At 67.5% G+C, this 24713-nt stretch overlaps 2 protein-coding genes across 4 annotated transcripts in view; one reads left to right on the top strand and one right to left on the bottom strand.

The window, feature by feature from the left end:
* Positions 1-24713, top strand: part of MACROD1 (mono-ADP ribosylhydrolase 1) — a 135506-nt gene that overhangs the window by 47553 nt on the left and 63240 nt on the right. The gene's annotated exons all lie outside the window — the stretch shown is intronic.
* FLRT1 (fibronectin leucine rich transmembrane protein 1) overlaps positions 1-24713 on the bottom strand; it is a 66250-nt gene that overhangs the window by 8223 nt on the left and 33314 nt on the right. Inside the window, exon 2 of the mRNA XM_028516625.2 lies at positions 2470-3391. The gene's annotated coding sequence lies outside the window, so the exon portion shown is untranslated. The remainder of the gene's footprint in view (positions 1-2469; positions 3392-24713) is intronic.

Genomic DNA, 24713 nt, shown 5'->3' with positions numbered 1-24713 from the left:
GAGAGGCTGGGCAGTCTGAGAGCTAGGAGAGAGGCCCGCGGGCCTTCATGCTGGGGGAACAGGAGGAAGGAACAGAGCGGGGCAGCCCCTGAGCCCAGGGCAGGGGTCCCCGGGGTCCGCACGGCTGTGCTTCTCAGCAGCCAGCGAGGTCCTGGCAGCCGGGGGCCGAGACGGGGGCGGGGTGGCCCAGAAAGACTGGGCACGGCGATGCGTGCCTGTTGTAAAGCAGAGACTCGGAGCTGGACGCGGGTCAGGCCCCCCAGGAGCTGTGTGGCACGGACCACAGCGGGCCCTGGTCCTGGGGAGACCTCCTGTTGACTGAGGACAAGCTGGCTGTCCAACCCCCAGGATATAATGAACACCTAGCAGTCAGGACATGCTCCATCCTGTTCATGGGCCCAGCCCAGAACCTGGCCCGGGGGTGCTCACAGACGCCTGTTGAATGGATGAATGAATGAATGAGGGAGAAGAGGGAGGCCACAGCCCAGAGAGGCAAAGGCACTGGTCCGAACCGTGCAGTGCCTGGTGGAGGGGCCACCACAGCCCAGGCCTTGGACGTGGGTCTTCCCTTCCCAGGTGTCTCACACCTGTTCTCCAGCTGGGGAGGCCCCGCCCTGGGAAGGAGCAAACCCAGGAAAGACCCCGGCTGTCCCCACTCACCTCCTCTGACAGGGGGCGGCCACCGCCGAACCGCCCAACTACGCACGGGTCCACCTCCAGGCGCCAGAGGCTGGCCCCACTTTCTCAGAGACGACCCCCTCCCCCACCCCCCACCCTGCAGGCGCGCCCAGGGCGGGACCCACTCTCAGGACTGGGGGGCAGAGGGTCTCGCAGAGCATCTGCCTTGTACAGAGGAGGAAGCACCGAGGCCCAGAGCGGGGAGGGGCGGGCGCAGGGCAGAGAGGACCCTACGGCAGCCGCGCACAGCCCCCTCCCTGCCCACCTCCCCCGGCCCTGGCGCCGACTGTCAGACCCCATCCTGGGGGCTGGCGTGGGCCGTGACGGTGGGCGTGTCCGGCTGAGCAGGGTCTCCTGGATGCTGCTCTCCCCCACCAGTGGGTCTGCAGCCCCTCTGGCCCGGTGGGCTCAGGCCGGGTAGTGGCAGCAGCCGGCCAGCCTGAGCACCTGCTGTGTGCTGGGCCCTCTGCAAACTCCCGTCCTTTCCAGCTGGCCACTGCCCGGTGGAGCCTGAGCCTGCAGTGCACGTGCTGGGTGGGGTGGGGGCGGGGTGGAGGACACTCAGGGAGGGGAAGGGAGGTGCCCACGGTCCCGCCGCTCCCAGCCGGAAGGCCAGGGCACCCATCCAGGTGGGACTGGCTCCATAGCCCTGTTCCGAGGCAGAGCCAGGCCCTGAGCAGGCTCTCCATAAATAGTCGGGGTGCAACCCTGGGGACCCATAGCCGGCTCTTCCCTTCTGGCTTGGCCCCAGCCCTAACCCCAGGGGTCCCCCTCCCCCACAATCCCCCCCGCAGGGCTGGGAGGAGACTAGGGACAGGGACAGGGACAGGGAGGCTGCCGGGCAGGGGCCAAGCTCAGGCTCCGACAGCCCCCACGGCTGGGCTGGCGCCTTCACAATAAATAACAGCAAATAGCCCGTCCGCAGGGCATCTCTCACGCTGGCGGCTAATAACACACTATTAATGCCCCCGCAGACGGCGTGCCCGCCACGCGGCACTGACGGATGTCCCGCCCGGGCGCGGCCGTAAATCAGCCTCTCTCCCGGGGACGGGCGTGGGGAAGTGTCGTTTTCCATCCAGCTAATGAACTGGGGCTTCCCTGCCCTGCCCTGCCCTGCCCAGGGCGCCGCCGCCGCTGCTCCAGGTGGCCTGGCGTCTGTGTCTGGGTGGGGGGTGGGGTGGTGCGAGGGTCGTCCCTGCTGGCCTCTGGGCGCCGAGAGGACAGGGCGGGACCCTGCCCCAACCCCAGGCCTTGGGGACCCCGTGCCCTCCTCCAGGCCCCACGTGCAGCTCTTGGCAGCCGAGGGGCGGAACTGAGGCTGGAGCGGACGATGCCCGAAGGCCAGCCGGAGCAGGGCCTGGGCTGGCGGCTTTGCACCAACCCCACCTGGGTCCTCCTCGCTAGCGCTTACGTCACCAAAGGCCCTGCCTCCCCGGGGCCTCCCTGCTGTCTCCTTTGGGCGGCCTGGAGGGGCTCAGAGTGCCACCTCCCTCCAGGACAGCAGGGCCTGGGATCCACCCAGCCTGGAGTAGAGCCCAGCAGCGTGGGGCCGCCAGGTAGCATGTGATCCTTCCCCGCCCCCCCCCCCCGCCCTCCCCACCGGCAAGCAGCAGAGGCCAGCTGCCCGAACTCCGTGTGTGGGGTGGGTATGGAGCTACAGACCTGCAGTGGGGGGCTCTGTGAGGCCCCAGTCTGACCCAGCCCAGCGTGAGGGCAGGCCCCAGCTGTCCCATCCGAGTGAGCCTCCCTGGGCCTTTCCGGACCACCGGAGCCCTTCCCCGCCCGTCCTACCTCCTGCGCTGCTGCCCGGGAGCCTGCTGGGTCAGGCGGGATCGCTGATCCGGATGCTGCGCTCGGGTCCGGTGGGGGGGCCTGGGCCACGCTCACATTCCGGCCCACGGCCCCGGCACTGGGGGCGCAGGCCGCAGACCTGGGGTGTGGGGTCTTGCTGGGGGCACCCCGGGGCGCAGGGAGGAGGCCCTGTGCTCGGCTCTGCGGGGCCGGAAGTCACCCGTGGCTGCGGGTCCGGAGTGGCATGCTCCACGCCGTCTCAGGCCGCGGGCGCCGCCGGCCTCTCCCCCGTGGAGCGCGGGGCACGCGTGAGCGTCTGCAGAGGTGGCCCCGGAGGCCCCCGGACTCCCGAGCACAGCCTGAGGGTGCTCTGGGCCCCTGCGCCCCGGGCATGCCCTACGGCCTGGCGCCCATCCCGGGCGGGCGGCCCGTCACTGTCCTCTCTCAACGTCTGCTCTCCCGTCTGTCGGCTGCCACCTCCTCCGACGGGCTTCCGCGTGGCTCCTGCCCCTCCTTCTCCACCAAGTTGCTTCTTTTGTTAAAAGCCCTTCACGTCACTGGGCAGCAGGGGCCCGGAGCAGGGAGCGCCCTTGCGTGATGGAGCAGAGAGGGCGCCACTCTCCAGGGACCTGGTGCTCCCGCCACTCAGGCTGTGTCCCCGGGGAGCAGGGGTCCATCGCCCGCAGCGGGCTGAGCCGTGGACGCGCACCGCCAGCTGCCAGGCCCCACGGGCCCCTCTTTGCAAAGATGCTTGGGAGGTGAGGAGCTCAGTCCTGCTTGGCTGCTCCTGTTCGCAGGGAAGTTTTCTCGCCGAGGAAGTGGGCGGTGGGCGGTGGTGGGGGGGGGCACGTTGTTCCTGCTTTCCCTTCCTGGTCTTGTCTGTGGAACAGGAGTCCTTCTCACCCACTCCCCGCCTCCTCACCTGCCGAAAAACAATGGGAGTCATTAAGCCCCAGAATTAGGAGCCCCCCCCCCCCCGCCCGGAGGCAGGCTGCCTGGGCTGCAGCCCCTCTCTGCCCACCCCTCGGAATCCGTCCCCTAAACGCCCCTCTTTCCCATGAGCTGGGAGGGGGCTGGGAAGATTCTCTACCACCTCCCTTCTCTTTTCGGATCCAGATACCAAACAGCTGGCCACGCACGGCTCTCCCCCTCCCAGTGCCCTGGCTCCCCCCCTGCCCTGGGGGTGGGAGGGCTGGGAAGAGAAAAGGGAAGTTCTGAGGGCTCCTGGCCCTGCAGGGGCCCTGCTCCGGCCCAGAGCTGGCTCCGCTTCCCCCAGCACCTGCTCCTCTCGCTCACGCCATTCAAAGGGTCCAACTGGGCCACGGCGGCCTCAGCTTCCAGAACACGCTCTGCCTCTCCCCGCCACCCCCAGGCGGCTGGGGCATCAGGGAGGCCAGGGAGCCTCATCCCTGCCCCTCTCTCCCGACGACCACCCTGCTTCCCAAGGCAGGGTCAGCTCCGCACGCCCCGGCGGCCCCTCCTCCGAGACCGGGGGCAGGGCCGCTGCCCTGGCCGCCTCTCATTCGCCGACCCTCTCATTAGCCGCTGAGGTCCGGGGCCCTGGTGTCCGCACCGCCCCTGCAGGAGCCCCTCTTTGGAAAAGCGCTTTCATTACACATCTGAAGAGAGTCAGCTCTGGCTTGAAACAGGACCAAGACGGGCCCGGCCACATCCGGGCGCCTCTCTGTGCAGGGCCGAAGGTGGCCGGCTCGAGCAGGGTTTGCCGCCTGGGCCCGGTCCAAATAACAAGAGTTTCTCGGTGCCAGGGGGTGGGGCGTGCGTGTTTTAGTAAGTCCTGAGCCCAGGACTGCCCACTGGGCACCCAGCCCGGCGGGGTGGGGGGTGCAGGCCAGGTGGGGTGCAGGGTCATGGGGTTGACAGGAGAGGGGCGCTCTTGCAACAAGCTCCCCCCCCCCCCCCCCCCCCCCCCGGAGCAGGGAGGTTGAAGACCCAGCAAGCCCCAGGGGACATCGGTCCTGAGGTGTGAGCGGGGGTGGGGGCGGGGGGGTGGCCCATGAGGGGCAGGGTGGGGTCTGCACTGGAGGGAAGATGAGGACAGCCCCCTCCTGCCAGGTGATGCCGGGCTCCGCGCGAGGTTTTATTGCTATTACACCCATGTGATTTCATCCAATTATAAATTGTAATTTCTCTATGAAAGCAAGAGATGGAAAGCATCCAATGAGGTCATCTGCCTCCCCGGCTGGGTCGAGGAAATTGTTTTAGACCTCGGAGCAGGGGGAGGGGGTGGGGGCAGGGGCAGGGGCAGCAGGGGCGGCGGTGTCCTCGGAGCCCAGAGGCTCCGGCCAGTCATGGCCGCCGGTCCCCCGTGGCAGCAGACGCGCCCTGAGCTCTGCTTTGGGAACGATGAATGCAGCCAGGCGGCCTCACCCCGCTGGCATCGGGCCCTCCCACCAACCCTCAGGATCGGGGTGGCACTCCTGTGACAGCCTCCAGGGACCCCCAGGGCCTGGCCCCCACCCCCCAGGTCCATCCGCCTCACCACCCGCCACTTACCCCAAACACCTGAGCTGCATGCACCATGCCCACCCCCCGCTGCCGCCGCTCCTGCAAGGGTCCCTCTGACATCACCCCTCGCCTCCTGCGTAGGCCAGTGTGGTTGCACAGACCTGCCTTCCCTGTGGTCCTGAAAAGCCTCCTGGGAACCCTGGGCGCGCCTCACATCCCAGACCCCACCAAGGACACTGGGCCCCTCGAGTGTCTCCACCCTGGGTGAGTGGGTGCCTCTCAGGCGTGCAAGGTGGGTGCCTCTCGGGCGTGCAAGGTGGGTGTTTGTACCCCCACATCCACCACCCGGGTGGCGGTGCTTGGAGGCCTGAGCTCGTCCCACGTGGGGGCTGGCACCCACCAGGCCCAGCAGTACATTCGAGAATGCGCCCTCCGGGCAAACACCTGCCCTCAGGGCTGCTGAGTCCCTGGTGGGCACTGACTGGCCCCAGCGAGCCGCAGCCTCCCAGTGCGGACGAGGCCAGTGGTGGCACGTGGACTCTCCGGGCGGTCAGTCGAGTTGACCAAGGAGGAAGTGAACCTGTGGGGCCCCGGGGACCTGGTAACGGGGACCCCTCTGCGGCCCCTGCCTCTTCCGCCAGCTCACGGGACCCGCCCCCCCGCCAGAGACTGCCTTCCCCACCCCCACCTCGCCTCGCCTCCCCTGCCCCTACGGGCTCCAGGTCTGGTCTCCGTCTGTGTCCAGGTGCCAAAGAACCGTTTCTGGGGGGTCAACATAATAAAAGCTTCCACTCGTAACTGCTCGAGATGCTTACGCAACTTTATTTTTTGGTTGTATTTCACACCAACACGGTATTAAAAGATATCTGGCTGTGGGGGAAGGGCGCCAAGGGTGTGGCCCTGCATCTGACAGCGCTGCCCGCGTCCCACGGGCACAGGGACCTGTCTCTGTCCAGGTCGTTTCTGCTTTGCCACCTCCCTGAGTCTCAGGACAGCCCAGCATGGCTGGCAGGGCAGGGGGGCCATGCCCACTCTGGGGTGCGATGGGGACTTAGAAAAAGAAGGAAAGGAGGGCGCCTGTCCAAGGTGGCACAACCTACGTGACCCCCAGGGCCTTGACCTCTGGGCCAGGGCACTTCTGCCCGCACAAAACGCCAGTCTTGGTGCGACAGACACACACCGCCAACCAAATCCCAGGCGGCCCCCAGCTCTCTCATGCGGCCATCCATCCATCCATCCCCCTGTCCATCGTTTCTTCTGTCTGCCCACTCTCCACCCACCCATCCACCCATCCCACGGAAACATGCAGAGTCCAGTCACACTCCCAGCACCGCGCGGGACCCTGGGGTCCACGGAGGAGCCCCCGCCCCTCAGCAGCTTGAGGCCCCGTAGAGCAGCCCCTGGATTGCAAGGGGGCCCCAGTGGGAGACACGCAGGGCATTATGGGGGCAAACAGCCCCGCCTGGCTCCGCCTGGAGGCTCGGGTTCTGACGGGGGCTTCCTGGAGCAGGTGGCCAGTGCCGTGGCCCTGGGGTCCTCATGACTCCCACGTCGTGACAGTCACAGCTCAGTGGCGTGTCAGAATGAGGCAGGTGTGGCGACCCCCGCCCCCGACCACCTGTCCACCTGCCAGAGCCACGGCCCCACCTTGCGGCCTCAGGGCTCCCCCTCCCTGGGCATGTTCTTTGTCATTCTGGTTCCTGGCAGCCTGAAAGATTGCTCCTCACTGATATTAATTCTCATATTAGCAATTAGCCCTCCTGCCCCATTTCAACCTATGGCTCCTGGGACAGGTTTTTATGTGCGTGTCATTAATCAGACGCCTCGGATGTGCCGCTGGAAACCCAGGTGGGCGTCATGGCTGGGGACTCAGCCGCGCGGCGTGAGGAACGCGCGCCGGGCCCGGCCCCTCCCGGACGGAGGCAGAGAGGGCAGCGCTCAGATCGCTGCGAGCAGGTCGAGGCGGGCGCGCGCCGGAAGACCCGGCGCTTTCTTTCCCGCTGGACGCCCAGGCTGAGGTCGGCCTCTGCGTGCGACCTTCGGGGATGAAAAGGCTCTCTCTGCGACTCAGATCTGGGTTTTGTTCCGCGGCTGCTCCCTTCCTCCCGTCGGGTCCGCTGTCGCACACAGCCCGCTCCCCTCCCCCACGCCGGGTGCCGCCCCCGCCCCCGCCCGACGCCGGGTGCCAGCGCGGGCTGGCTGGGGGCCGTCACGGCCACGGTCTCTACCGCCCGGGGGCCACGGGGAAGGGACAGCTTTCTCCTTTGGGAGTGTGGACGGTCCTGGGGTCAGCAAGGCAGAGGGCGGACGGGGAGGCCCATTTCCGGCCGAGGGAGCCGCCTGGGTGGAGGCTCAGAGGAGGGGGCCTCCGTGCGGTGCGGAGGCTGGCGTCCCGCAGTCTGAGTTCGGGGAGGGCGGTGGGCGGTCTGTGCTGATACAGGAAACAGGGTCCCAGCCTTGCGGGGGGGTTCGAGGGCCCCGCTGAGGGCCCGTCTCCAACCTGAGGGACACAGGGAGCCGGAGCCCTGGGCAGGGTGGGGCGTGAGCAGGTCTGCCATTGAGAAGGGTCCCTCTGGCCGCCCGGTGGAGGAGGGCGCTGGGTCCTGGAGAGGGGACCAGCGAGAGGCTGGGACCGAGTCCCTAGGAGCAGGGACAGAGTCCTGGGCTGGGCGGAGGGGCTGACTCCCAGCTTGGAGGCCTCCCTGCAAACAAGCCTGGGGGCCGCGTGGCTCCCCTCCCCCTACTCCGGCTCACGGGAGGTGCTGAGTGCCCCCACGAGCTCCACCACACCGGGTGCAGGGGCCACAGGGGCGGTCGGAAGGCCTCCGCAGGGGGCGTGCTGCAGATCCGGCCCCGCCCTCTATGCTGCCGCCCTCTCTCTCACTGCGGCCCCCAGGCTTGGCACCGCACGCAGCACCCACATGGCGGCGGGCAAGGAGGGCGGAGGCGAGAGAGGCTGCGCACTCGGCATGAACCCTCCGAGCCTTGGAGCGGCTAATTAAACTGCTTTCTGACAAAGCCCAGACTTGCGGGGCTGGGGGCTGGAGCCGGTGTGCCAGCCAGTCCGTGGGTGGCTTCAGGGGCCCACGCTGCTGGGCCAGCGGGCCTGGACCTCGGCCAAGCCCACCCTCAGGGGCAGACCGTGGGGAACTGGGGTGGGCAGTGCCCAGAGCAGGGACACCGACAGCCCCAGCGACCCAGCGGCCAGCTCTTCTAGGACAGGGCTTCTCCAGCGGAAAAGATCGTGGGACTTCTGCCATGACAGGACATCCCTCTCTCCCGCCCTCCACGTGTGGGTGGGAGCCAGGACCTGGGGAGCAGGGCAGCTACACAGCCAGAGGGAGCCTGGGAATTCGCGCCCGCCCCCTGACGCCGGGCTGGCAGAGCAGGCCAGGGGCCAAGTCAGCCTGGACTGCTGGCACCTGCCTGCCCGCTGGGCCCAGCAGCCCCTTCCCTGCGCTCCCTGGGGGGTCTGGAGGCCCCGCCCTCTCAGTTTAGGGGGCTGCCCCCACAGGGCTGCCAAGTAACAGAAAGACTGCTGAGTGGGTACTGTCACCCCTGGGCCGTGGCTGGACAGAAGAGCAGGCAGGTGCCTGAGGAGGCCGCCTGTGTCTGGAGTGCCCTCTAGCCTTTGAACTTGACTCTGAGCAAGGGCAGGCGGCGGCAGGAACTTGTGGGCCAGATGAGCAGTGAGAGGTCCAGGGGGCAGAGCCAGCCAGGGGCAGCTGGCACCCAGCTGCTGGAGGCAGCAGGGCCTGCGAGGTGGCCGCAGGTGGCCCCCCAGCCCAAAGGGAGGGCACAGTGGCCAGAGCCTGCCTGGACGTGATCGGAGACAGCAGCGGCAGGCCTGGGCCTGCCTGGGGCTTTGGCTCCCCGGAAGGAGGCCGCCTGTGGCCAGGCCCCGCCCAGCAGCTCTGCTCTTGAACTCCAGGGCCTGTGTCTGGCCAAGGGGACCCTGAATGATGATGTTTCTGGTGCCACCAGCAGCGGCCAGGTCTTTTTCTCAGGGAGCTGGCCTGCTTTTGCCAGCAGACCGGAGGCCCTGCCTTCCCCACCCTGAGCTGGTGTGGGCAGTGCGGCTGGGAGGCAGAAGACCTGGTCCCTCCAGGCCACCCCAGCTCACACATGGCAGCTCCTCTCTGCCACGCCCCCCTTCCCTCAGTCCTCTCCCCGGCCTCAGGTCCTCTCAGGAGTCCTACACCGGCAAGAGCCAGGGTCCAGTGCGCACCCTGGGGTCCATCAGCACCCCCAGTCCCTGGATTCAGAAGGTGGTTGTCCTTAGACCTCTGCCACCGACCTCCCTCAAAGCCACGAGCCGGGGGGTTCCAGGCCGCTCCCCTGCGTCCTCCAGGTTACGCAGGTGCGGCTGCCAGAAGCTGCCTTCCCTCGCAGGGGGCCCCTTCCCTCCCGCCAGCTGCGCCCGCCTCCCGCCCCCAGGGACAGGCGCCCTCTCCCCCTGCTCGCCGGTTTTCCCTGCGCCAGCAGGAGCCCGTGCCAAGGGGTTTTCGCCTCGGTGTTGGAAATCTCCCGCCCCCCCCTCCCCTCCTTCCCGTAAACACCCTCTCCGGGAGCCGCGCCTCGCGCCCGGGCCCAGCGGCCAGACTTTGTTAATATTTACAGCGAGTGGCTCAGGAAGCTATTAGCTTCCTTTTCTTGTTGTTAATTGAAAGAGGAGAAAATGGTTGTAACACTTCAAAAGGACTTAAAGTGCAGCCTGAGAGGCAGACTGGACGGGGAGGAAGGGACAAAGAGAGAGAGAGAGGGTTTCTTAAATAAATAAAGGAAGCCCACACCCCCCGCGAGGGCGGACCGGCGCCCGCTCCGGTCTCCGTGCACGCACGGCTCTGCCCTGAGGTCTCCGCGCTGCCTCTCACGGTGTGTTTCCCCTTTCATTGGGGGGCCTGCCTTCGGGAGAGGAGGAGGGAGAAAAAAGGATCCGTGGAGCACTTTTGTTAATAACGAAGCTCTTTGAAGTGGCGGCCAGCGAGGCCCCAGGACCCTCTGCTTGTGGGGCCGGAGCAGCCTTGCGTGGCGGCTGCAGCCCTGGGCTCCGCTGACCTGGGACCACCCAGGCACGCGCCTCCCAGGGTGCAGGCCCAAGCAGGGGTCAGGACAAGGGGGTCCCCAAGCCCCTGACCTGGGTGTGACCTTGGGGAAGCACTTGGGCCTCCAGGTTGGGAGGCACTTTCTGAACCGACATTGCCAGGCCTCCCACCCCCTGCGCCCCTTTTCCTGGACAGAAATGACCCCGCCCACTGCGCCGGCAGGGGCACCTTCTGGGGCCCACCCTGCAGTGTGAGCAACCTGGCAGCTGGCTCTGAGGCCAGATAGGGGGGTCTTCACTCCCAGAGCCTGCCATTCAGTTCTGTCTGACAAGTGACCCCTCCTCCAGGAAGCCTTCTCTGACCCTTCCTGGTTCCTGGCCAGCTTTGCACTGGCCTCTCGGCCCCCCCCCCCCCGGGGGGCACTGCGACCAGCCCAGGCTTGTGTCTACAGAGCATGGTTGCCGCCTGTTCCAGATTGTTGCTGGACGGGCCAGGGGCTGCGGACAGGAGGGCCCCCCTGCACAGCCAAGGAGGTCTCCTCCGCCCAGCCCCGCCCCGCTTCCGCCCGTCAGGCCAAACAAGACCCCAGCTCTGTCTGGGCCCCACCAGATGCACGGCCACACTGCAGGGCACGAGGGCGGGGGGTGGGGCAAGAAGTGGTCAGGGCAGCGGGGGCGGGGCCGTCCGGGGAGGAGAGTGGTCCTCTGTGCTCGGGGCTCTGGGCGGCTGACCCGGAGGAGTAAGGCCTACCTGCCCGGGAGGCCCATGGACGATAAGGACCAGGGCAGCATGTCGGGAAGGTTTAGTTCAGGGACAAGCCTGGAGCGGGCAGAGGTGCTTGAAGGTGGGCGAGGCCTGGGCGCCCTGGCTGGACGGGGACGGGCGCCCTGGCTGGACGGGGACAGCCGCCTGGAGGGGTCAGATGAAGATGGACACGAGGGGCAGGGTCCAGACGCCCCAGGCTCCCTCCCCCAGGGGCCTGCTCATGCCGCCACTCCAAGCTTCCTCTGGCTAGACGCCCCCTGCCCTCCCCCAACCTCCGTCCCTCTCCTGGGGCTCGCTAGCCCCCAGCCCTTAAGGGCCAGGACCGTCTGTGGCAGCCACAATAGCCACAGCGGCCGAGACTGAGTCCTAACGAGGGCCCAGGCCCCCAGAGCGAAGCACTGAATGTGGGTGATGAACAGTCATGGCGGCGGCGGCCACAGCCCTGTCCCGAGTCCCAGGCGTCACTGCCCTGTGCGTGCAGACACGGGCATCAGTGTCCTCACTGTCCACTGCAGCACTCGGGGCTGTTCGGGGGCCACCCCCGGTCACACAGTGGGGCCGCCGCAGGGCCTGGGCCCACACCCACTCCTCTCTGCTCTGTGCCCACAGGGGCGTCGCCTACGTGGCCAGCGACTGGGGGGCCGCGCTCAGACAGGCAGGAGGCGGCAGGCTCTCATTCCCTCCCCGGTTCACGGGCCCATTAGCTCCAAGAAGTCCCATCTCTGAGATGCCGGTTTAACCCCAGTGATCCCCTGCGGGCCTCCCACCACGCGCACGCTCTTCAGAACACGCTGGGAGGTGCCCCATGGCGTCCGCACGTCCATCTAACCCGCCTCTCCTTGGTAAGTGCCTACTGTGCGCCGGGCACTGGCCCCGTGCTGGTGACGTGCAGTGGTGAGGACAGGCATGTCCCTGCCCTTGCTTCCCAGCCCCTTAGCTCAGTGCTCGGCACACAGTAGGGACGCACACCTCCAGCAGATGGGCTGGGACCACGGGAACCCCATCGCCCGCTCCTCCGGTGCTGGCACCCCCTCCAGCCACACCCAGCTCCCCCTTCCCCGTGACCCTGAGGCCCACACACAGCTCGGAGGGCCGCAGCCCACCGTCCCCAGCCCAGAGCCCCCGCCAGGCACAGCACCCCTTCCCTTCCAGCTCCGCGGCTCCGGCCTTGGCATTCTGATCACATCCCCCAGCCCTGCCTGGAATACTAATTCTCCCGAGACGAAACCATCCGTGTTTAATTTTTTTTAAGAGCCAAGCAGAGAGAAAAGACAAGACGAGGGGAGGCCTCTGTGGGTGGAGGTTGGAGCCCCCCTCGGGCCCTTTTCACAGCTGCTCCTTTGAGGTGACGGGGGGACGGGGGACCAGCAGGCACCCGGGACAGTCACCCTGCCCCTGAGGAGGGCCAGGGAGCAGTCAGCCCTATGCGGGGCCAGCAGCTGCCCCAGGATGGACTGCTGCGCCTAGGTAGGCCCAGGGTGGGGTGGCCCCAGTTTCCAGCAGGTAGGGGTGGGGGTGGGAGGGCCTGGGCTGACCTTCTGACCATACTGGGCCATGCCACAGGCTCTGGGTTGGGAAGATGGTTCTTCCCAGGCCCTCAGGAGGGCCCCCCCCCCTTAATTAACAGCATGCAGCCAGGCTACCTCTCCCTTGTCCACAGTTTGCAAACTAGGGGTCTGCCCAGCTCCTCTCAGAAAATGGAGCCTGGGGCCTCCCCAGGTGGGGCTGGGGTCACAGTGGGGCCGGAGGGATGGACAGAGTGGCAGGAGAGAGGCCATACAGGGGGTGAGCTTCCGTGCTAAATGGCCTCGGACAAGCCCTTGATCTCTTGGGCCTCAGGCGCCTCCTTGAGTGCTGGGATGCGGCCACAGGGCTGTCACGGGAACAGCGGGTGGTTGACAGCCCGAAGCCAGAGGCCGGAGCGGGAGACCCCGCCCTCAGCTTCAGAAGCTGTGCCGCCTGGGGACAGTGAGCCCCGTCTCTGAGCGGGGCCCTCGTGGGCCTGCGGTGCGGGTCACGGGAGGGACGCGCCGCCCCCTAGGGACCGGCCTGGCACTGTCCTCACACAGGCAGGTCAGCCGTGGCCGCTGGAACCCGGGAAACAAACGCAGCGAGTGGAGCCTCTTCCCGCAGCCCCACGGCCCGGGAACGGCCTCTCCTCCAGGGGCCCTCCCCCGCCTGCTCCCGCCAGCCGGGGACAGCTCAGTATGGTGCCGCTGCCCCCCCCCAGCACCGCAGTTTAAGGTCCTGAGGCCCCCAGAGGGCGGGACAGAACTGTAACGGCAGGAAACATGGCAGAACGTGAAACACGATGGAGCCAGCTGTGTAAATTGTGGAGCCGAACCGCAGCCCCGCTGCTTCCAAGGCAGGTGAATCCCGGCAGGTGCTCCGCAGGCCAGACCCACGTGACGGGGACCCCCGTGCGCCCCGAGCCCCTTCCTGTACCTGGTGTCGTGAGTGTCGGCCCAGCTGCCCTCCCCCACCCCCCCTCCAGGCGGCCGGGGCCCTGCTGCAGTGAGGTGCTGCTGCGGTGAGCTTTCTGCTCTCGAGTCAGCCCCCCACCAGACAGACCCTGGCCGAGACCCCCGCCGGGCTGGTGCCCTCCCCTGCCCTCTCCAGTTCCCCGCCTCCCTGCGGCTCTCCCAAGGGCTCCGGTGCAGGAGCCCAGGGGCAGGGCCTGGGGCGGCCCACCCCCCGTCCAGCAATGCCCACGCCTCCGCGTCCGTCTCCTGCCCTGTGCCGCCGGCCGTCCCCTCCCGTCCCCGCCCCGGCCGGCGCCGCAGCCACCTGTGGGCACAGCAGTGCTCTGGAGCAGGGAGGGGGGGGCTCCAAGCAAACTCGGTTTTCCGGCCGCCTCCCCTCCGCTTCCGGGCCTGCGTCATAAATTATCATCGACCCGGTGCCGGCCGGGGCCGCAGACCCGATGGGGAAATACAGCAGCGGCTCAATAATCGTGCCCCGCTGTCTGAATTTACTTATTTGTGGCTCTCCTACCCACTGGGAGCGCGATAAATAACTGCTGACTACTGGGTTCCCGGGCTGGAAAAACACCTTTGGCTCCATTCCCCGAGGACGGCCGAGGGCTGGGGAGCCGCGCCCGTCCCATCCGCCCTGCGGGGCCGGAACGGAGGTTCCCAGTGCCCGGCCCCTGTGGGGTCCCAGCCCCACTCCACCAGGTGGGGGGCTCCTCCTCCTTGCTAACGACGAGGAAACCGAGGCTCAGGCATGTTGAGTCCTCGCCCCAGGTCCGGGGGGACCCACAGGTTCTGGTTTGTCAGGGACCTTTCCAGTTTTAGCACGAACCCCGGGCAACCTGGGGCGGTTTGGTGGGCTCACAGCTGGTGAGCGACAGAGTGAAAGCAGGGACCCAGCTCTGTCCGCCCCGGAGCCCACGGGTGCTGCTTGCTGCCCTAACACGCCAGCCTCTTCACCACCCCCTGCCGAGGTCACGTTCCGAACAGCAGCTCGGAGGGGAGGGAGGGAGGGAGGACGGCTCGGGGGAGCCCCTCCCTTGCCCGTGACCCTCGCTGGGTGGGGGCACTGCCGTCTCCCCTGCTGCCCAGGCGGCCTCGCCTCCCTTGCCGGGTCCCCGAACCCCGCCCATGACACACTCGGATCCCCAGCCTACTGAGGGCCAGGCAAGTTCAACGTCTTTTCCTGTCTGTACTGACTCATCGCATGTCCTTAGCGACCCTGTAAGGGGGCGTATTGTACCTACTGCACAGACGAGGCAACGGAGACCCAGAGAGATGGGGTGGCTTGCCTTGGTCGCACGCCTGCGATAAAAACAGCCTGGCGCTCAGTCTGTGCCGACCGAAAAACCACAGCTCAGAAAGGAGGGGAGGCCCACTCGGGCGAGGAGAGACCACCTGTGACGGCCGGGCACCCTGGGGCCACGGGGGGCGCCAGGCAGACGGGGTACAGCCCTCCACAGGCGTCCCATGCATGTGACACAGGGCCGGGCCAGCCAGGGACCTGCGAGGGGGAGGTTGAGGACCCGGGTGTGGAGGCCAGGGGGCTGGCATCGGGGTGTTGGGGGCCAAGGTAAAAGCGGGGTGGGGGGGACTGTGCAGAGGCCTCCAGGGCAGGAGGGGAGCCGCAGGTGCATCGTGGGAAGCCGCTGGGCTGGGCAGCTCTGCCCGGGAAAGCGCAGGGACTGAGCTGTCACACGGCCCCGCCGCAGATGGCTGTGGTCCCAGCTGCCTCATGCAGGTGAGCGAGGAGCCAGCCTTCTGTCGAAGGTGAGGCAGGCGATCGCAGAGCCCCACTGCAAATCTGCTAAGGCCCGCCTTCACCTTCACCTTCACCTTCCCCCGCAGCGGCCCGGGAGGAGCCTGCTCGTGCCTCCCTCTCACAGGGGAGGCATTCACGGCCCAGAGCAGCCATGGCCAAGGTCTCCTGGCCTCACAGGGGCAGGGCCGGGGCTGAACAGGAGCGCCTGCTGCCCCTCCCCCACCCCACCCCGGACAGCGGAGCCCCTCGAGGCAGGGCCCTCCGTCTCCTGGTTACGGCTCCCGGGGCGCCCGCCTGGTCCCTTCCCCGGGGGAGGCAGCGACTTTTATCCACGCACCGGGAGGAGTCCCCAGGTGGCTCAACTTTATTTTTGCCCAACACTTTCTGAATAACAGTGTCCCCTGGGCCCTGGAGTGGGGGCAGGAGACTCATGGGGATGAAAGAGCCCATGGGGGTAGCGAGAGGAGGCGGCCAGGAGAGGCTGCGGTGATGGGGGGTGGTCCTTGCCCAGCCATGCTGGGCTGGGCGCCCTCAGGCAGGGCCCTCCCTGGCCCGCAAACAGCCGAGGGGGCCTGTAGTCCCCTCCTAACACACCAGGGCCCCTCCGCTTCTCCCTTGCCCCAGAAATGAGGAGCTAAAGATAAGCCCTTCCCGCCCTCCCTTGTCTTCCGAAACAACATCGAGGAAAGTGGTTGGTGGGCCACCTTAGCACAGACAAAGCTGCGCTGGGCCGGGGAGCCAGCCCCCAGCCGTCTGCACCTGGGCTGTGGGAGGGAAGCTGGCAGGACGCTGGCACCAGCTGTGCCCACTCCGCTGTCACCTTGCCACTGTCATCAGTGGCCGCTCGTAGCCGCCTGGGATCTGGTTCCCTGCCTCCTAGCCCAGAGCCCCAGCAAGGGGTGAGACCCCACCGTTCCAGTTTCCAGAGAACCCAGGTTGTGGGATGGGAGCCAGACACACCCCAGGGGCCCCTCCCTTGGCCAGAGTTCTCCCTGCCGCCCTGAGCGGGAGCCCAGGGAGGGCAAGGGGCTTGGTTGTAGGGGGCTGGCCTGACCCCACGGCCCAAGAGGTTGTATGGGGCTGGGGGTGGGAGGGGAGGAGGGAGGTCTGGATGGCCAGCCCTGAGAAGGGGCCATAACCTGCTCCTCGGTGTCCCAGAGGCCCCGGCAGAGAGGGCTGAGTTCTGGGCGTCGGCTTGGGGCTGGGGCTTTGGGCCTGTGCTGGTGGGGTTCCTGCAGACCCATGAGCCTGGGCCTCACTGAACCACGCCCTCATTTGTGTTCCCACCCCCGTGGTCCACTAGTGGGCGTGGGGAGCTGCGGCCCCGCACCGTCCACTGGCGGGGTGCTCACTGCGCTCTGCGTTTGGGGTCACAGGTTGTGGTGGCAGCCATGTGCAGGAGGCAGCCGTGCGGCCTCTGTGTGGGGCGAGGCCAGTGGCTGGCTGGGGTGGGCCAGGGCAGAGGGTAGCGCAGGGCGCCGTGGGGTGCGGGCCCTCTGTGTTAGGACCGTCCATGTTCCAGGGAGTGTCAGCTGGGAGATGTGGGGGCCAGGGAAGGGGTCTCGACGTGGAAAAGGCTTCTCTCGTTTCCCCCCTTGTGCCCCGGCCATGGAGGAGACAGGGCCGCGGCAGCTCCTGCAGGGGCGGCTCCTGCAGGGCTGGCGGGCTCCCTCCCGCCACGGAGGAACCACACGGGCTGTTCCGTGGAAGCCAGGGCAGCCGCCACCGCTCCAGCAGCGCGGCCGGCCGGGGACCTGGCCACGGCACAGACCCCCTCGGTGCTGACAGCTGCGCTGCGGGCACGCAGGCCTCCCTCCCTTTGGCCTCCCTACATGGGGGCTGAGCGTGTGCAGTCGGCACCTGAGGCCTGAGCAGGACCCACAGGCAGGGAGAAGGCACAAACCCACGGGGGTGGGCTGGTCAGCCAGCTGGGGGGCCGGGGTCTGGACTCCATCCTGAGGGCAGGCGGCGCCACAGGGGACAGCGGAGAGGAAGAGGCATGCTGGGAGCTGAGAGTAGGAGCTGGGGGAGCGGTGGCCTGGGGCTGCCCAGGAATGTCCCGGGCCCAGAGAATTAGGGGACCAACCTCAGCCGGCCTGTCTGGGGAGACACAGAGCTGAGAGTTGAGCTGGGCCTTTCTGACAGAAGAGCCACCCACCCACGGCCCCGCTGGGACCCTGGCCCAGGCCTGCGGGGCCCGCAGCTAACAACGCACAGCCTCGCCCGGGACTGCCAGGCCGGGCCCTGAGCCAGCCCCAGCGGCCTGCGGGAGGCCCAGGTCTGCCGGTGTGTGGCTGTCCCCGAGGCAGGCAGGCCACGCTGCCCCAGCGTCACACCGAGCACGAGGCCAGGCCATCCCCACGCCGGCCCCAGCGCAGCTGGTGGTGGACCTGGTGGGTGGCAGGGGACAGACCCCGGAGATTTACGAGCTGAGCTAAATTTAATTTGGGCGGAAGATCCCAGCCAGCTGAGCTGGCTGCCCCAGAAAAACAGCCTGGTCCTCGCCGACTCCCGCCCGCCGGCCCAGGCAGAGGTCGGCCCAGGCCCCTGCGCCGGCCCTCCCCGCCCCTCCCCACCCCTCCCCGGAAGGCGGGCCGCCGCCGCAGAGAAATCACAGCCCCAAATTTGATTTGGGGTGGGAGCAGCGGGCTCTGAGGCTTGTTTGCACTTCAGCTCCAAATTGAACAGGACAGTGTCAGCTGCGCGCGGGCACTGCCTCCCTGCGGCGCCTCCAGGGGAGCCCCTTCCCTCGGGGAGGTGGCCCTGGGCATCCCACCTGGCTGCTCCCCCCCCCCCCGCAGCTGCCCTCTGTCCCCAGCACCCTGATCCTCCCCGGGGGCCGCACTGCCTGGGCTTGAATCCCAGACACGCTGAGGAATTGCATGCAAACGAATCCATCTCTTGGGGCCTCGGTTTCCTCATCTGTAAAATGGAGCAGTCGGTAAAACAGGACCTGTTGTTATTAGCTGACGTCGCAACACGACCACGGCCCTGCACACGGTTGCACCCCCTTCATTGTCATGGGGGGTTTGCAGAGCTGGGGAGGGGTCTGTGACTGGCCAATGACCCAGCGGTCCGGCTCCCCACTGGCATTGGGGAGCCAGGCCACAGCTTTGGGTTCGCCCAGCCCGGCTGGGTAAGGAACAGTGCCGGGGTCCCCAAAGCATGGGACGTGGCGGCTGAGGCTGACTCCCATGCAGTCTCGTCGCTGTTCTCACCCCGCCGCCACGCACCGGGACCCTCCCGGCTGGTTTCCCGAGGGGGGGCGGCGCTGGGCGCCCATTTCGCAGACGAGGAGGTGAGGTTCAGAGGTGAAGAGACTGCCCGAGGCCTCTGCAGAGAGAGGCCAGTCAGCAAAGTCTAGGACCTTTGGCCTCGGCGCTCAGGCCCCTCCCACTCACTGCCCGAGACTTTTCTGCTGCATCCCAGCTGCTGCCCAAGGCCTGGGGCTCCCGAGAGGAAGGGGCCTGGCCAGGCGGATGAGGCAGGGTGGGAGGTGCCGAGGGGGCCCAGTGCCACCCGGGACAGGAGCACCCCCCACACCTGGCACTCTGAGGCACGCGTGCTCTTGCACGTGCGAGCACACACTTCACGCTGCCACTGGCAGGAATCCAGGCCCGGAAATAGCCGTGTCACCTTTAGAGGCCGAGTGCCTGTCGCTGGCTGCTGTGCCCCGGCCTGGGAAGGAGGGCGAGAGGGCAAGGCTGCGGCGACCCAGGACCGCTCAAGGCGGGCGTATGCACCCGCACACACACACCTGTGCACGCACACGCCTCCACGTGCACACGCTCACACAGGCTCGAACGCGCACGCGTGCACGGGGATGGGGAAGGACAGGCTTCAGACGCCCCCGGCCTGGCCTCCTGGGGGGCCAACAGACCCGCACACCCTGCCCCCGCCAGCTGTGGGACCGCTCTGCACCTGCGCACGGCAGAGCCTGCGGGTGACCTGCCCTGAGGAGGCGAGTTCCCCAGCCCCCGACCCACGGTGGTCCTCAGCCACCCTTACACAGAGCTGCGGCCACGCGGCGGAGGGGGGACGGGACACTGCTGGGGGGGTCTCTTTTACCCTTTAGTCACCCCCCAGGAATCCAGGGTCCTTCTTCCCGACCCCCTGGGGTCTGGGAGCCTCCCCCCGGACATCCCCACTCTCTGCTGCAGTCTGGCTGGGAGCACCCTGTGTCCTCGTCCCTGGGGACTCAGCTCTGCCCCTTGTGAGTGCTGAGCTGATCCTCCCAGGGCGCTGCAGAGGGCGGAGGGATTAGTGCGTCAACATATTTGCCTTACAACAGGAGCAGGAGTGTGTGTGTGGGGTGGGGGGGACCCTGCAGGCCCCTGCCAGCGTCTGCCACAGCCCCCTTCCCCGCACAGGCCCTCACCCTCGCCCAGTGTCCCCCTGCCCCAGGCCCCAGCAGGAGCCGCTGGTCTGCAGCCCACTCACTCGACTCACTCGTGACCCCGGGGCTGCCGTATCCAGGCAGCGCCCCGACCCCGCACCCACCCTTGCAGAAGGGCCAGAAATCGTCCAGTCCACCGGTCTCGGTCTCCCCTCCCACCTCTGACCCCCCCATCGGCGTGGCCCTGCAGCCAGCCTCCCATTGTTCACTGATGTATCTGTTTCCCCCTTCCTCCCCCGTCGCGTCCTGAAGGGTTGGTTAGTGGCGGCCCACAGAGGAGGGCGCGCGCTGGGGTGGGGCAGCCCCCGCTTGGGTTCAGACCCCGACCTTCACTCGTTGTTGCTGGGGAGTCACTTCGCCTCCGAGAGCCTCGGTCCCCTCGCCTGTAAAGTGGGGGTGCTGGTGCCCGCTGGAGGGAACAGGGATGGGATGGAAGGGAGGACACCGCACACACGGGAGGTATGAACAGCCCGCGGGGGCCATCGTGTTTAGGGGAAGGTGAAGGGAGAGGGAAGGCAGGGCAGGGCGGGTGCGGGTGGAGGAGGAAGGGGCTGCCCTTCTTGGAGACCCGCGGCCCCCAGGCCCTGTGACATCCGAGCAAGGGGAAACGGCCTGGGCAGGGGCTCCGCCTTCTCGAATGCTGAGGTCCAGGAACCCCCTCCAGATTCCTCTTGGAGGGGAGCCCTTTGGGTGACACCCCAGCACCCTCCTGCCCCTCGCCAGGTGCCCAGGGCTGCAGGGTGGGGAGGGGTGGGGGTCTGGGGTCCCAGGCCCAGGACCTGACCCTTCCACCGAGCACCTGCACCCAGAGGTGGGGTCTTCAGCCCCTGAGCCCAAGCCTCACTGGAATCTGAACCCCACTTTGGCCATGAGTGCTGAACCCCGTGGCCTCGTTCACTCCCCAGGACCAGATCTTGGGCCCAGCCCTCCATTGTCCCCAGGCCCCAGCGGCCACCTCCTCCAGGGGGGATCTCCTGCTTGTCGCCTAGTTGGTTAGAGGGCTCCATCCCTGCTGGCTCCTCCCAGCCCTCAGCCACTCCTGTCCCCCCTCCTGTCCCCCCATCGGTCTCCCCCGAATCATCTTTCTCAGAGGGGCTCCCTCCCAGCTGCCACCCCACTGGGTACCGTCTTTCAGATTTGCTCCCCTGACTACCTGCCCGGGTCTCCCCGCACTGCTGGTCCCCCGCCCCATTGGAACCGGTGCTTCGCCGCTCCGTGCTTGGCAGACACTGGGAGGGTGATGGAGAAGGGACTTGCTCTCCCGCCCCTGCCCCGCGGCCTCCCTGCCAGGGGCAGCCTCGTTGGCCGGCAGACTGCCCCACAGACAGGCAGCCAGTGCCACGGCCGCCCCCCGGGACTCCAGGGGGCACAGGGCCGTGCTCACGCCGCTGCCCGCCCGGACAGCTGCCCTCCTGGGCATCCCTCCGAGGCTGCCGAGGGAGATGGGCCGGAATAACCAGATTAGCCTAAACGGCTCCTCTTGTTTCCTGGTGTAATTGGATTGAGGCCATCTTTCGGTGCAGCTGCATTTAATATGTGATGCCGAGGCCGCCTCGCCCCCCGAGAGCTTCGCCGCAGGTGCAGACGGGCCTGGGGGGTGGCGTTCAGGCCGCAGAAGAGGCCGCAGTGGGAGGGTCTCACATCCTCAACCTGGGCAGGGAGGGAGCGCGGGCATCACCCTCCGGAGGGCCACGTCCTCTGGGCAAGGCCACGCACGGCCTGCTCGGCCAGCATCTCCGGGCTGGGCCACCACATGCCACAGCCCTGACCCCGCTAGACGGGGAAGGCGGGAGGGGCTGTCTCCAGCACCCGGGTGCCAGGCGTGCACGGAGGGCACTCTGTACACAGCTGCGGACCGAGGGCATGTCTGGGCAAGGGGGCGGCCACTCACAGGGCCCACAGGGGACTGCCTGGCCTGGGGCAGAGCCTCTGGGACCCCGGCTGAGGAGGGAGGGGAGAAGGAGGCCCCGCTGAGCCAGGTGGCCCCTGAAGCCCGCACCGCACCGCACTGCACACAGCGGGCCCTCGGCCCACGGGGCCCAGCAGCAGCCCCCTCGGGCTCCTGGGCAGTGGGAAGCCCAGCCACGGGCTGGGGGGCCCTCCCCTGGCAGGGTTGGCCCAGTGCTAGGTGGCCGTGGGATGAAGGTCAGTGACACCAGCTGGAGCCCCCCCCCCTTCCACCTGCACTTCTGAGTTAGTGCCCTCGGAGACCAGGGGGCGGGGTGGGTGCGTGCACGCCAGTGCCCCTGTCTGTGCTCGTGCCCGTGTGTGTGTGTGTGTGTGTGCCCACCAGTGTGTCCTCCCCGTCTGGGCTCACGTGCGTGTGCACGTTGGAAACCAGGCGTCTCCGTGCCCTCCCCCGCCCGGCCACAGCCTGCAGCCCCGGCCACATCCCCACCAGGCCCCATGAGCACTTGGATCCGGAGGCCAGGCTGTGGGCCTTTAAAAACCAAGAGGCTAAAAAGTAACATTGAGAACAGGTCACACAGCTGGGGACGGGGAGAGGGCAGAGCAGCCCTGTGGCAGGGTCCTTGGTTCCTAGACGTCCCTCCAGAGGCACAGCCCAGACCCCTCCGGACAGGGGTGGTTCCGGCTGCCCTGCGGGGGTTGGGGGCATCTGTCCAGTAGGTGGGTCTCTGGGCCCGGTGTGGCCGGTGCTGTGCAGGCGGCTCCTCCTGGGGGCTCGGGCCCACCTGGGGCTGAGGAGGTGCCCTGGAGTGAGGGCACCGGGCTGGGGTCTGCAGACCCTTCACCCCTCCCACCGCCCTTCTTCCCTCCCACGACTCCCCACGGCTGGAGGGCCCGGCGACAGCTACCATCCATCACTCAGTCCTATTTTTAGGAAGTGATAACCCAGCTGTGAAAATTCACTAGTGTGCAGATCCCTTCCACATGAGGAAGCCTTAGCCCCAAGCCAAGGAGATGAGCAAGGCGGGCGCAGGAGAAGGAGAGAGGCAGCGGAGGGGGAGGCCGAGGAGCGGCCCCGCCGGCCGCGGTCTGGGACTGGCAGCGGCAGCGCTGCTGAGTGTGGGCGTGGCTCCAGGCCCCGCCCCTGGGGCAGTGGGCGGAGCAGGAGCCCTGGGAGTCCGGGGTCTGAGCCCTGTCCGCCCCAGGCCTTGCCTGCCCCGAGCCTCCTCCGTCTCCGCAGCCGCGATTTCTCACCTCCTGGGTCTTTCCTGCCTCTCCTTCCTGAGGCTGGCAGATAAAATACAGGAACCCACTTCAATGTGCATTTCAGACACACAACAAATACATTTTTTTTTTTGGCATAAGGCAGTCCTACAGATCCCATGGGATGTCCTTACAACTATAAAAAATCATTGGTTACTTCTCTGAAATTCAGACTTAATTGGGCGTCTGGTATTTTTATTTGCTAAATCCCGGCTGTGTGACCCCAGGCAGTTTCACTTCCCTCTCTGTGCCTCAGCCCCCACTGCTGGGAAACAGGGCTAATAACGGAGTCCGCCAGGCAGGGCTGTGGTGGGGATGGAGAGAGCTGAATCCGGCCGAGAGCCACGCGGACAGTGGCCGTGCCCAGACCCCCGGTGCCAGCACAGGCCCCGCTGGGAGGACACGTTCACCCACCCACCCACCCACCCGGAGCGCACAGCTGTCTGTGACGCGCCTGGCACAGCTCTCAGTGCCAGAGACGGACCAGGACAGAGGACGAGGCTGCTCGGGACACTGGGGGGCCTCCGGCCTGCAGGGGCTCAGCCAGCGTGTGGTGAGGGGGCCTTCGGACCCAGGAGGTGGGGAGTGGGATGCCTCAGTGGGGGAGGGGGGGCTCCTGACGAGGGGCCGGAGGGCCTTACTGAGCAAGTAGGAGCCTGCAGGGTGAGATGAAGGGGAACAGGGAGCGAGGGAGGGGCTTACTCCAGGAGCAGAGGAGAGTGGGAGGTGCGTCGGGAGCCGGGAAGGTTGCTGGGGTCAGAGGCGAGGTTCTCAGGGGTCTGTCTCATCAGGGTTCTGGGGCCCAGCAAGCGCCTGGCAGGATCCCACTGCAGTTCAGGGAGACAACTCCACTCATGGGCAGGTGGGAGTGGGGCGGGGCGGGGCGCATGGGAGGGGGCTGCCGGTGAGGAGGAGTGAGAACAATGCGGGAGGCGACCCCTGGGCTGCTGCCTTCAGCTTCCCTCCATGCCAGGGCCAGGTCTGGGGTCTCCCCTCCCCGCTCCCCAGGAGCTACGCAGATTGTCACTTCAAATCAGGATGGGAAGGGACAAGAGCCCAGCCACCAAGGGCAGGGGACAAGGGGGCCAGCCACTCCATCCACCTCTGCCCACACCCTCAGCCTGAGCCTGTCTGTGGTGCTGCCGCCTAGCAGCTGTGCGGCTTTGGGCACGGCCCTTAGCCTCTCTGAGCCCGCTTCCCCACCTATGAGATGAGAACCGTGGATTAGGATGAGGATCCAAAGAAATGAAGGGTTCCACGTGCCAGGCTTTGGATGTTGCCCCGGGAGTGGCCCAGACCCAGGAGGTTCCGTCCAAATGGGGTGACGGGGTGTCAGCGGGAGGGCTCTCCCCTCCAGCCCCCAGCCTGTGCAGCGGGCCCAGGATTCCTAGGACGGGCCCTCACGGGCCGGGCCAGGCCAGCCGCCCACCTCCTCTGTCCAGCTGGTGGTTGGGGCAGGGTCCTGGTTCCCAGATCTCCCTTCTCAGCCCCAGCCTCCCCCATTAGCCTCATGCCCTGGTAGAGAGGGGAGAAAACCCCACCAACTGCATCCTGGGGTCTCGGAGGCAGCACTGGGGTGGGGAGGGGCACCCCCACAACATCCCTCTGACTAGCTGGACTGACAGGTCACCCCAGGAGTAGACAGGGTGGGAGGGTGGCCAGCTGGCCCACCTGCCTCCACTTCCCTCGTCCCCGGGCTTCCAAGGCTGCCTGGCAGTCAAGGCCGGGGGTCCCCCCCCACCCCCTCCCAGCCCAGCCAGTTCTCCAACCCCAGAGCCTAGAGGCGGCCCCTCGGGACCCGGGTCCCAGCCTCGGTTCTGGCCCCTGAAACGTCCTGGGGCTGCGGGGGCCTCGCTGCCTGGAGCACAGGGCGGGGCTCCTCCCAAGCGGCGGTGTTTACCCTGCCGGGGCCCAGCTTTTACTCCGCGAGGAGCACGCTGAGGAGGCGAGAGCCCACGCACACGCACTCACACACCATCTGAGGCGCCAGACCACACGGGCGCCCAGCCCAGCCGCAGACGCGCCCCCAGCGCCGGCTCCCGGCTGCGCCTCCCATACCTGGGTCAGGCCGGGAGGCCTCGGCACGGCCGGGGGCTGGCACTAATTTAGCATTAATAAGTTAATGAGTGCCACATGTGACCTTGGTTTACCCCGACCTCCCCGTTGCA

The sequence above is a fragment of the Phyllostomus discolor genome, chromosome 6, assembly GCF_004126475.2.
Source record: "Phyllostomus discolor isolate MPI-MPIP mPhyDis1 chromosome 6, mPhyDis1.pri.v3, whole genome shotgun sequence".
Classification (NCBI taxonomy): domain Eukaryota; kingdom Metazoa; phylum Chordata; class Mammalia; order Chiroptera; family Phyllostomidae; genus Phyllostomus; species Phyllostomus discolor.
Note: the sequence above shows the minus strand (reverse complement) of the source record. Positions and strands in the feature narration are given on the sequence as shown.